Here is a 13496-nt window from a genome sequence, read left to right as displayed (position 1 = left end):
GTCATGAAATTTCCTATACATGGATACATGGAAATTATTATGCTAAGTAAAATAAGTCAGAGGGAGAAAGACACACACAGAATAGTTTCACTAATCTATGGGGTTTAAGAAAAATAAAAGACATTATTGTAATAATGCTCAGAGATGAAGGCCGAAAGGACTGGCTCATGATATGAAGCTCACCACAAAGAGTGGTGAGTGCAGTTAAAGAAAATAACTACACTAACAACTATCATGGACAATGTTAATGAGTGAGAGAAGTAGAATGCCTGTAGAAAATAGTCAGGGGATGGGGGAAGAAAGGATTGGGGCATTGGTGGTGGGAATGTTCATTGTGAAGGCGGGTGTTCTTTTTTGCGTGTCATCCTTGTGCAGGGGTCATGCTAATCTCTGTATCGTTCCAAGTTTAGTATATGTGCTTCTGAAGTGAGCATGGCGTGTGTTCTTTTTATGACTAAAACTCAACTACAATCATGTTTGTAATTATGGTGTTTAAATAAAAATATTATTATTATTATTTGCATTTTGGACCACACCTGGTGACGCTCAGGGGGTTACTCCTAGCTATGCACTCAGAAATCGCTCCTGGCTTTGGGGAACTATATGGGACACCGGGGAATCGAACTGCGGTCCATCCTAGGTTAGTGCATGCCAGGCAAATGCCCTACTGCTTGCGTTACTGCTCTGTCTCCTAAAGATATATATATATCTTTATATATATATATATATATATATTTTTTTTTTTTTTTAAATGTCAGGGCGGAGAGATAGCATGGAGGGTAGGGTGTTTTGCCTTGCATGCAGAAGGATGGTGGGTTCGAATCCTGGCATCCCATATGGTCCCCCCGAGCCTTGCCAGGAGTGAATTCAGAGCATAGAGCCAGGAGTAACCCTTGAGCGCTGCCGGATGTGACCCAAAATCAAAAAAAAAAAAAAAGTTAAAAAGGGGCCAGAGAGATAGCATGGAGGTAGGGTGTTTGTCTTGTGTGCAGAAGGATGATGGTTCAAATCCCGAAATCCCATATGGTCCCCCTAGCCTGCCAGGAGCAATTTCTGAGCATAGAGCCAGGAGTAACCCCTGAGCGCTGGCAGGTGTGACCCAAAGACCAAAAAAAAAAAAAAAGAAAAAGGCAAATAAAAAAAGAAATAGGGGTCGGAGTGATAGCACAGTGGTAGGGCATTTGCCTTGCACACAACCAACCCTGGATGGACTCTAGTTTCAATCCCCGGCATCCCATGCGGTCCCCTAAGCCTGCCAGGAGCGACTTCTGAGGGCAGAACCAGGAGTAACCCTGAGTACCACTGGGTGTGACCCCCCCAAATAAATAAAACTGCCACTTACCAGTAAGGAGGAATTTGCTGTTTGCTTTGGCCTTTCTTTTGCCTTCCCATGTATAGGGGGCCAGTTTCTGATTCTTGGCCAGGGGAGCACCTGAGGTGGAAACCCAAAAGGGTTCCTTTTGATCTTCATTTCAAGTCCTGTTTGCCAGGAACTAGAACTTTTAGTTTGAAACCCACGACAGTCCTGAGCATCTTGGGATGGGCAGCAGCTTTGGCATAGTATGAGAAATTCTGCCTGCAAATCAGAAGCATCTATGTGCTGAAATGAGAAGGGGAAGCATTATTGATGGGAATGAGGGCACCAATTCAGGGGGTGCTAATTATTTTGAGGGTGGTGGGAAGAATGAGTTAGATCAGGTTGAGAAGCCTCTTGCTGCCAGGCTGAAGAGCTTGGATTATATTTTCTTTTCTATTTTATTTTGGGGACACATGGCAGTATTCTGGGGTTATTATTGGCTTTGTGCTCAGGAGTGACCCAGGCCCTGATCAGTGGTGCCAGGGATGAACCAAGTTATAACTATGGCAACTGCATATATGGCAAGTCCCTGGCCAGAATGATAGCACAACTGATAGGGCGTTTGCCTTGCACGTGGCCAATTTATGTTCCATCCCTGGCATCCCTTAAGGTTCCCTGCACCTGCCAGGAGAGATTCCTGAATGCAGAGCTAGGAGTAAGCCCTAGCACTACCATGTGTGGCAGGAAAAACAAACAAACAAACAACAACAACAACAGAACCCTACACACACACAAAAAAAAGGCAGCAAGTGCCAGATAGTACTTCTAGTACAATCTTTCTGGATTAACTTTTTTTTTGTTTTTTTTGGCCACACCCATTTGACGCTCAGGGGTTACTCCTGGCTCAGAAAATCGCTCCTGGCTTGGGGGGGACCATAGGGACGCCGGGGGATCGAATCACAGTCCGTCCTAGGCTAGCGCTTGCAAGGCAGACACCTTACCTCTAGCGCCACCTTCCAGGTCCCCTGGATTAACTTTTTTTTTTTTTTTTTTTGGGCCACACCCGGCGGTGCTCAGGAGTTACTCCTGGCTGTCTGCTCAGAAATAGCTCCTGGCAGGCACGGGGGACCATATGGGACACCGGGATTTGAACCAACCACCTTTGGTCCCTAGATCGGCTGTTTGTAAGGCAAACACGCTGTGCTAACTCTCCGGGGACCCCCTGGATTAACTTTTTATTTTTATTTTTTTATTTTTATTTTATTTTATTTTTTTTTGTTTTTGGGTCACACCCGGGCTGTCTGCTCAGAAATAGCTCCTGGCAGGCACGGGGGACCATATGGGACACCGGGATTTGAACCAACCACCTTTGGTCCTGGATCAGCCGTTTGCAAGGCAAATCCCGCTGTGCTATCTCTCCGGGCCCTGGATTAACTTTTAATGACAGTTGGTAACTGGAATGTTTTGTTTTGGTTTTGGTTTTTGGGCCACACCCAGCAGTGCTTAGGGCTTATTCCTGGCTCTGTGCTTAGAGATCTCTTCTAGCAAGCTCTAGGGATCAGATGGAGTGCTGGGGATGGAACCTGGTCACGCTCAAGGCAAACGCCCTACCTGCTGTATTATCATGTTGGCCCCTGAACATGTTTTTTTTTGTTTTTGTTTTTGTTTTTGTTTTGTTGTTGTTTGTTATTGGGTCACACCCGGCTGTGCTCAGAGGTTACTCCTGGTTCTGCATTCAGAAATCTCTCCTGGCACACTCCGGGGACTATATGAGAGGCTGGAATTCAAACTGGGATCCGGCCCGGAGAGATAGCACAGCGGCGTTTGCCTTGCAAGCAGCCGATCCAGGACCAAAGGTGGTTCGTTCGAATCCCGGTGTCCCATATGGTCCCCCGTGCCTGCCAGGAGCTATTTCTGAGCAGACAGCCAGGAGTAACCCCTGCGCATCGCTGGGTGTGGCCCAAAAACCAAACCAAACCAAACCAAACAAACAAACTGGGATCCGTCCTGTGTTGGTCACGTGCAATGCTAATGACTTACTGCTGTGCTATCACTCTGGCCCCTCTGAAAATGTTTTTGTTTGTTTGTTTGTTTTTTGGCTTTTGGGCCACACCCATTTGACGCTCAGGGGTTACTCCTGGCTATGCACTCAGAAATTGCCCCTGGCTTGGGGGGACTATATGGGACGCCGGGGGATCGAACCGCTGTCCGTCCTACGCTAGCGCTTGCAAGGCAGACACCTTACCTCTAGCGCCACCTTCCCGGCCCCTGAAAATGTTTTTGAACAAAAAAAGAAATACCGGGCCCGGTACCGGGCCCGGAGAGATAGCACAGCGGTGCTTGCCTTGCAAGCAGCCCATCCAGGACCTAAGATGGTTGGTTCGAATCCCGGTGTCCCATATGGTCCCCCGTGCCTGCCAGGAGCTATTTCTGAGCAGACAGCCAGGAGTAACCCCTGAGCACCGCCGGGTGTGACCCAAAAACCAAAACAAAAACAAAAACAAAAAACAAAAAACAAACAAACAAAAAAAACCAAAACCAAACAAACAAACAAACAAAAAATACCATAAAACAAACAAACGGGCTGGAGAGATAGCATGGAGTACAGGCGTTTGCCTTGCATGCAGAAGGTTGGTGGTTCGAATCCCGACATCCCATATGGTCCGCTGAGCCAGTCAGGAGCGATTTCTGAGTATAGAGCCAGGAGGAGTAACCCCTGAGCACTGCCGGGTGTGACCCAAACAAACAACCCCTCCCCCCCAAATAAAAACCCGACCACAGCTATTTTCTTCCTCCCTGCAGAATATCACAAAAATTTAAAACGTTTGGGGCCGGAGAGATAGCATGGTAGCATGGAGGTAGGGTGTTTGCCTTGCACACAGAACCGTGGTTCGAATCCCGGCATTCCATATGGTCCCCAAAGACTGCCAAATTTTTTTTTTTTTTTTTTTTTTTTGTGGTTTTTGGGTCACACCCGGCAGTGCTCAGGGGTTATTCCTGGCTCCAGGCTCAGAAATTGCTCCTGGCAGGCACGGGAGGACCATATATGGGACGCCGGGATTCGAACCGATGACCTCCTGCATGAGAGGCAAACGCCTTACCTCCATGCTATCTCTCCGGCCCCACTGCCAAATTTTTTGACCCCCCCAAAAAAATTAAAACTTTTTTTAGGGGCCAGAGAGATAGTGCAGCGGATAGGGCACTTGCCTTGGTATGCGGCTGATCCAGGTTCCATCTTTGCATCCCATATGGTCCCCTGAGCCTGTTAAGCGTGATTCCCTGAATGAAGAGCCAAGAGTAAGCCCCGAGCACCACTGATGTGTCTGTCCCAGAAGGAACCCCTGAGCATCATCAAGTGTGGCCCTAAAACAAAGAAAATTAATTGGAAGCCAAAGAGATAGTATAGGAATTGACATTTGGTCTTGAATGCGGGTGACTCCAGTTTGATCCCAGCAACACATGGGCTCCCCAAGCACCACAGTGAGTGATCCCTGAGCACAGAGCCAAGTGTAGCCCCTGAGCATTGTGAGGGTGACCCCAAGAAACAGGATTGGAATACAAGGTTAGGGCATTGCCTTGACCCATGTTTGATTCCCAGTGCCACATATAGTTCCCAGAGTCCCAGTAGGAATGAACCTGATTGCAAAGCCAGGAGCACTGAACTTTGGAGCACTGGAGCTCTGAGCACTGCTATGTGTGGCCTCCCAAATGCCCCCCCATAAAAATATTTTTTTTTAATTTTTTTTTTTTTGTCTGGGTTTGGAGAGATCATTCAGAGGGCAGGAGTGCATACCTCGCAGACTTGAGATCCCAAGATGGCTCCCTGGCAGCATATGCCCCCAATACTGTTGGGTGTATTTCCTTGGTAGATCCTAGTTGCGTCTGGTGTTAAAGCGATTTCTTGCACTAGACATGAGTATAACTGCGGTGGGTTCAGTACTAGGCATAGTAAGAGAAGCCTCCCAATATTTTGTTTTGGCCCCTGCCACTCACTCTCAGCGATGCTCAGAGTTTATTTCTGGCTCTATACTCAGAAATCACTCCAGGTGGTACTTGGAGTACCATATAGGATGCCGGAGATCGAACATGGCTCAGCTCCACGCAAAACAAGTGCCTTTCCTGCTGTGTAAATTCTTTAGGCCCTGGGCTGCCATCTCCAAAAGAATTTTGTTGTTGTTTCTGGGTCACACCCGGCAAAGCTCAGGAGTTACTCCTGGCTCTATGCTCAGAAATCACTCCTGGCAGGCTCGGGGAACCATATAGGATGCCAGGAACCAAACCTGGGTGTCCCAGGTTTGCCACTTGCAAGGCAAACTTCCTGCCGCTGTTCTATTGCTCCGGTTCCTGCCTTTTTAAAAACAAAACAAAACAAAACAAAAAAACAGGGCCCAGAGAGATGCTACAGTGGTGTTTGCCTTGCAAGCAGCTGATCCAGGACCAAAAATGGTTGGTTCGAATCCTGGTGTCCCATATGGTCCCCCGTGCCTGCCAGGAGCTATTTCTGAGCAGACAGCCAGGAGTAACCCCTGAGCACTGCCGGGTGTGACCCAAAAACTAAAACAAGGGGCCGGAGAGATAGCATGGAGGTAAGGTGTTTGCCTTTCATGCAGGAGGTCATCGGTTCGAATCCCGGTGTCCCATATGGTCCCCCGTGCCTGCCAGGAGCAATTTCTAAGCATGGAGCCAGGAGTAACCCCTGAGCACTACCGGGTGTGACCCAAAAACTACCAAAAAAAAACTAAAACAAACAAACAAAAACAAACAAAAAAACAAAAAACATCATTATAATGATATTACTTTTCTAAATTTATTTATTTTTGTTTTTGTTTTTGGCTCACACCTGGCAGTGCTCAGGGGTTACTCCTGGCTCCACGCTCAGAAATCGCTCCTGGCAGGCATGGGGGACCATATGGGATGCCGGAACTCGAACCAATAACCTTCTGCATAAAAGGCAAATGCCTTACCTCCATTCTATTTCTCCAGCCCCTACTTTATTTTTTTTAAGTTTTGAAATAGTTTTACTTTTTCACTTTTATAATACAGTGTGCAGTATGACATTTTAAATAGAGTGCAGACACAGGATTAAAAAATTCAGAGGGTTAAAAAAAAAAGTACAGAGGGTTAACAATAGATGTCAGAGAGCTTACCTTTCTTATATTAAGGCTGAATCCCTGGTTTATACTTTCTACACACATTCACACACACACACACACACACACTTGTGAAACACTTCACAAATTTGCATGCCATCCTTGCTAATGATATTACTTTAATACAATGAACCCCTCGAACTGTTTGCCCCATTTTTCAGTGGGAGACCATTCTTCTTTTTTTTTTTTTTGGTTTTTGGGTCACACCCGGCGGTGCTCAGGGGTTACTCCTGGCTGTCTGCTCAGAAATAGCTCCTGGCAGGCACGGGGGACCATATAGGACACCAGGATTTGAACTAACCACCTTTGATTCTGGATCGGCTGCTTGCAAGGCAAACGCCGCTGTGCTATCTCTCCGGGCCATGGGAGACCATTATTCTGTTACCAAAATCTAAGCTTTGGTTTTGTTAAATTGTTTTTTGGGGCTCACATCTGAAGTACTCAGGTTTATTCCTGTATCTGTGCTCAAGGATTACTACCGGTAGTGCTCGGGGGACCATATACAGTGCAGGGAATTAAACCTGGGTTGTGCACCAGGCAAGCATGTTACCTGCAGTAGTATCTCTCTGAATCCCATTGCCTTGATTTATTTACTTTTTTGGGCCACACTTGGTAGTGTTTTGGGCTTACTCTTGGCTCTGATCTTGGCTCCTTACTCAGAGGGGCTCAGAGGACCATCAGCTGTGATGGGAGTTGAACTTAGGTTGGCCTTGTGCAAGGCAAGAACTGAACCCACGCAGTGGTCCTCAAACTATGGCCCGTGGGCCACATAGTGTATTCGTATCTGTTTTGTTTCTTCATTGCAAAATAAGATATATGCAGTGTGCATAAGAATTCGTTTATAAGTTTTGTTTTTACTATAGTCAGACCCTCCAATGGTCTGAGGGACAGTGAACTGGCCCCCTGTTTAAAAAGTTTGAGGACCCCTGCTAGTGGCTATACTATCTTTCCAAGTTCAGTTTCTTTTATTTTCAATTTTATTATTATTTTTTTGAAGATGTCAGGAGTTATTCCTGGCTCTGGACTCATGAAACACTCTGGTGGTGCTGGGGGGACCATATGGGATGTTTCTGTTTATATTGTTGTTCTTGAAATTATGGGGTCTCATACCTGAGTGGAGTTGACACAGGTTTTAGCTGTGGGACTGGAGTGGGGGGCTGGTATCACACCTGAGATCCTGGGGCTCACTAGAATTTGCACACCTTTACTGAGGCAAAGTTATGGTTGTGGTGAGGTGCTTAGACCAGGGGTCACTCTTTAGGAGTGGTCACAGAGGGTTTTGTATTGGGGGAATTTGAACTCAAGGCCATGCAACTAACAATTAACATATACTTACTTGGTATCTAAACTCCTGGACTTCATGAATCCATTCCCACATGCTTGGATAATGTGATACAAGGACAAACTTGAGATTTTTGTTTGTTTGTTTATGGCCTTACTGGGCAGTGCTCGGGGCCACACCTGGTTGTGACCAGGGATCGCTCCTGGCAAGTTTGGGGAACAATATGGGGCTCTGGGGGGATGGAACCTGGATCAGCCACATGCACAGCAAGCACCCTACATGCCTGTACTTTATAGCTTGGGTACTCAGACCTGTCCTTTCTGTAACAGAGCCTCGGTTTCTCTAATCTGTCCCTAAAGCCAGAATTAAAACTCTCTGCTTTTCCTTTCCACTGTCTCATTCATCATTTTTTTTTTTTTTTTGGTGTGTGTGTGTGTGTGTGTGTGTGTGTGTGTGTGTGAGTGATCCATCCTTCTTTTAGGCCCCATGAACATTTGGAAAGCCTGGCATTACAGGATGCGTGTGTGTGTGTGTGTGTGTGTGTGTGTGTGTGTGTGTGTGTGTGATCCATTACAGGATGCGTGCGTGTGTGTGTGTGTGTGTGTGTGTGTGTGTGTGTGTGTGTGTGTGTGTGTGTGATCCATCATTCTTTTAGGCCCTGTGAACATTTGGGAAGCCTGGCAATAAAGGATGCATATTTAAAAGGATCCTGTATTTCTTTTTGGGAAGGATGGCAGCTGTGTCTGGCTACACAAGGTGATGCTCAGGGGTCACTCCTGACTGATTCCCTCAGGAATTTGGGGATGTTCCATAAAGGATGCCAATGAGGGTGACAACGCCTGGGCCTACTAGAGCAAGGCCAGTGCCCTCCCGCCCTCCCCGCTGTCTTGATCGCCTCAGCCCCCTAACTAACTTCTTCTGAGTAAACAGGAAACTATCGATCCTCAGCAGGAAATGACCTCGTGTAAGGGCCTTTTATTTTTTTCCCTTCAGTTCCCTCCACACGCCAGAACCCGGCTGGCGCTTGCTTCCCTGACATCATCCCTGACAGACAGAGACGCCAAGCGCTCCTTCCCTTTCGTGGACTTTTTTAACTTTACATAATTGAAAACCTCAACCAATCAGCAGCGAGTGTGGGCGGGACCAAAGAACGCCTTCACTTCCGCCTCCAAAAGCCACGCCCCTGACGTCATCCTGACAGACGATTGCTGCAACCAATAAGCGAGCCGCTCGCGGCCCAACCTCCCTTCCGACCAATCACATGCGAAAGAAGGCGGGCGCTTGGGAGGGGCGGAGAACGGAAAATCTTGCCCAACCCTCGCGGTGCTTAGACGTTCCCCGGGAACCGTGCGTCCCTAAGGCCGCGCCGGGTTTGTCCTGTTTATTTGCGAGCATACATCCCCCCGAGCCCCGCTTGAATCCTGTGGAGGAAGCGCCCAATCTCAAGGGACGGTCTTTCCCTCAGCTTTCGGCGCCAAGGTTTCCAGTCAGCGCTTCGCGTCGCATCGCGTCGCGTCTCTCCACAAGGCCCCACGTTGCTCGCGCCGGGCGGACACGGGAGTGGGCGGGGCCGACACGGAGCGGGCGGGGTTGACACGGGAGTGGGCGGGTCATCAGGGAGTGGGCGTGGTCGAGTGGCTGCCTGGCGCCGGCGGCGGCTCGAGCGTCTTAAGGTGGAACGGATGAGTTGGGTGGTTGGCCCTTCCTTCCGAGGCCTCCTGGGGCGGTGACGTCCTGGGAGCCCAGCCTCTCTGTCCCCGCGTCCAGGCGCCCGTCCCCGAGCTTCAAGTTTTATTTTTAGGGAGAATAAACAGGTTAGGCCGAGGATGTTCGAGCGCTGGAGCTGTTGCGCAAATGGAAACACAAACCACCCAGAACACTTTTCCTTTAGCCTTGACACTCTCCTCCTTTGCAAAGAGCAGCCAGAGTTATGTGTTGGTTTTATTTATTTATTTTTCCTGATGTGCAAATGTGGACGCACATTTTTTTTTTTTTGGTCCCGTACAGATTTCCAAAGGAATTCACGACAGGCTGGTTTGTTTGTTTGTTTATTTATTTATTTTCTGCCTGCTTGCTCTGAAAGCCAGGAGCCTCGCACTTAGTGGCTTAGCAATGACAGGTCAACCTACTGTGACTCATACTGGTGCAGGGGGAGCTGCAGACTGGAGCTGGTATATGTATGCTTGCACTTTGCCTTGGTTTAGTCTCATTATCTGTAACATTAAGATAGTAGTAAGGAGGGCGGAGAGATTGCATGGAGGTAAGGCGTTTGCCTTTCATGCAGAAGGTCGGTGGTTTGAATCCCGGCATCCCATATGGTCCCCTGAGCCTGCCAGGAGCGATTTCTGAGCATAGAGCCAGGAATAACCCCTGAGCGCTACTGGGTGTGACCCAAAAACCAAAAACAAACAAACAAAAAATAGTAGTAAGCTTCCTTCCTAGGCTTGGTAGAAGTACAAAAGAGACGATCAAGAGTAATATGAAAGATGTAAACGAACTATATTATAAATGCAAAACATAGAATATTAGCAAACAGTTCCAGAGTCCTTACTGCAGTTTTAGCATTAAAAAAATGGAATCACTCTGAATCACCAAGTTATTACTCATGATTGCATCTCAGATGAGTAATGTTTTTACACCCACCAGTGTGCACTTCCCCTTATCATAGCCCCGTTACCCTCGGCCCTCCAGCCTTTCAGGATGGCAGGCAATTTATACCCCCCCTTTGGCACCCCATTCCTCTCCAAAGTGTCAACTTTCTACCTCATGTTGTATTATACCCTTCTCTGATTGTTGCTTTTCATTTTAGAGGGCACACACCCTGTCTAATCAGTGGTTAATCCTGGAGGTCCTCGGGGGGACCATATGAGATTCCAGGGATTGAACCTGAGTTGCCTGCGTTCCAAAGCAAGTGCCTGCCCTATCCACTGTACTATCTGGTCCCCTACTATGTTTCTTTATGATAGAGATCATTCTGTCCCTCTTCCTCTGAGCAATTTCACTCAGCGTGGCACTTTCTAGATTCATCTATGGAGCAGCAAATTGTATATCTTTATTTTTCTTTACTTGTTTTTTTTTGTTTTGTTTTGTTTTTGTTTTTTGGGGCCACACCCGGTGATGCTCAGGGGTTCCTCCTTGGCTATGCGTTCAGAAGTCCTGGCTCCTGGCTTGGGGGACCATCTGGGACGCTGGGGGATTGAACTGCTAGCGCTAGCAAGGCAGACACCTTACCTCTAGCACCACTGCGCCAGCCCCTTCATTTTTCTTTACAATTAATTAGTATTCCATTGTGTATATGCACCAGTTTCTTTATCCAGCCATATGTTTTTGGGCACTTGAATTGTTTCCAGATTTTGGCTACTGTGACGGTGCATCAGTGAACTTAGGAGTGCAAGGTTTCTTTTGCATTGCATCTTTGGGCCCCTATGGAAACTCATTCCTAGTTTATGAAGAATGTTCATCTTGTTTTCCAAAAATGAGGGACCAGTGGAAGTTCCATCAGTGTTTCAATATTAAATGATTGTTTATCTTGTAAAATTTATGTCACAAAAGTATTTTACAAAAATTTTTCTTTTTTTTTTTTTTTTTTTTTTTTTTTGGTTTTTGGGCCACACCTGGCGGTGCTCAGGGGTTACTCCTGGCTGTCTGCTCAGAAATAGCTCCTGGCAGGCCCGGGGGACCATATGGGACACCGGGATTCGAACCAACCACCTTTGGTCCTGGATTGGCTGCTTGCAAGGCAAACGCCGCTGTGCTATCTCTCCGGGCCCTACAAAAATTTTTGAAAAAAATTTTTTCAGGGGCCGGAGAGATAGCATGGAGGTAAGGCGTTTGCCTCTCATGCAGGAGGTCATCGGTTCGAATCCCGGCGTCCCATATATGGTCCTCCCGTGCCTGCCAGGAGCAATTTCTGAGCCTGGAGCCAGGAATAACCCCTGAGCACTGCCGGGTGTGACCCAAAAACCACAAAAAAAAAAAAAAAAAAAAAAATTTTTTTCACAAAAATATTTTTTATTTTATGTTTTATTTATTTTATTTTTGGACCACACCTGGGGGTGCTCGGAGGTTACTCCTACCTCTGCACTAAGGAATCACTCCTGGTGGTTGCTCAGAGAACTATGTGGGGTACTTACTGGAGATCTAACTTGAGTGAGCCCCCTGCTCAGTCTTTCATGATCTATACCTGCTTCCTCCATCATTTTTTTTTTTTTTTTTTTTTGGTTTTGGTTTTTGGGCCATACCCGGTGACGCTCAGGGGTTACTCCTGGCTATGTGCTCAGAAGTCGTTCCTTCGCTCCTGGCTTGGGGGACCATATGGGACTCTGGGGGATCGAACCGCAGTCCGTCCAAGGCTAGCGCAGGCAAGGCAGGCACCTTACCTCTAGCGCCACCGCCCGGCCCTTTCCCCCATCATTTGATAATTTTTAAGTAAATTTCAGGCAGTTCAAGACTTTTTTTTTGGGGGGGCATACCCAGTGATGCTCTGGCTATGTGCTCAGATATCGCTCCTGGCTTGGGGGACTGGACTGTATGGGACATCAGGGGATCGAACTGTGGCCCACCCTAGGTCAGACGCATGCAAGCGCCCTACTGCTGCACCACCACTCTGGCCCCTCAAGACAATAATAAAATATTATTTATTTTTGGTTTTGGGGTCACACCCGGAGGCGCTCAGGGGTTACTCCTGGCTCTGCGCTCAGAAATTGCCCCTGGCAGGCTCAGGGGATCATATGGGATGCTGGGAATAGAACCATCATTGGCCCTGGGTCAGCTGCATGCAAGGCAAACGCCCTACTGCTGCACTATCAAAATATTCTTAACAGGGGCCGGGCGGTGGCGCTGGAGGTAAGGTGCCTGCCTTACCTGCGCTAGCCTAGGAGACGGACCGCGGTTCGATCCCCCGGCGTCCCATATGGTCCCCCAAGCCAGGAGCGACTTCTGAGCGCATAGCCAGGAGTAACCCCTGAGCGTTACCGGGTGTGGCCCAAAAACCAAAAAAAAAAAAAAAAAAAAATATTCTTAACAATCCCCCAACTCTATTAATACATCTTTAGCAATTCTTTGATAGCACCGAAGTCTGGATAAAAGTTACTTGTTGCTTTGTACTTTTTCCAGTAGTTTTAAAATAAAATATTTTCGTGTTGTAATGAATGGGCATGACTCTTGCTCCATACACATTGCATTTGGTTGGTATATTTTTTGTGCTGGTTGTTTTTTGTTTGTTTGTTTGTTTTTTGGGGGGGTTATACCCGGCAGTGCTCAGGGGTTATTTCTGGCTCTACGTTCAGAAATCGCTTGGAGGACCATATGGAATGCCAGGAATCGAACCGAGACCCTTTTGTGCAAGGCAAACGTCCTACCTCTGTGCCATCTCTCTGGCCCCTCAGGTAGTTATATAATCAATCTCTCCATAATACTTTGAAGGGGGAAATGCACTTATCCACATTTTTTTGGGTGGTGGTGGTGGGGTTTGAGACCATATGTTGCCATCCTTGGTGACTACTCCCAGCTCTGTCCTGGAGCATCACCAGTGGTCTCAGAGAACCACATATGTTGCCAGATACTGAACCAAGATAGCTGCATGTAAGGTAAGTAGCTTAACCCTCATACTATTTCTTTGGTCCCTACTTGTTGTTGTTGTTGCTGCTGAGGAACTGTTGTTGCTGTATGGAATCTGAAGAACTCAAAGATGCAAAATATGTTCCTCTTCCATTGAGCTATGTCTCTGGTCTCTAATCAAATATTTTATTGTATTTTATTTTTGGTT

At 47.2% G+C, this 13496-nt stretch overlaps 1 pseudogene; it reads right to left on the bottom strand.

Annotated features, from left to right (window-relative positions):
- Positions 1–335: 335 nt before the first annotated feature.
- Positions 336–434, bottom strand: LOC126007574 (uncharacterized; annotated as a pseudogene).
- Positions 435–13496: the final 13062 nt, after the last annotated feature.

Source organism: Suncus etruscus, chromosome 4 (genome assembly GCF_024139225.1).
Source record: "Suncus etruscus isolate mSunEtr1 chromosome 4, mSunEtr1.pri.cur, whole genome shotgun sequence".
NCBI lineage: Eukaryota > Metazoa > Chordata > Mammalia > Eulipotyphla > Soricidae > Suncus > Suncus etruscus.
This window is presented reverse-complemented; position numbering and strand designations above follow the sequence as displayed.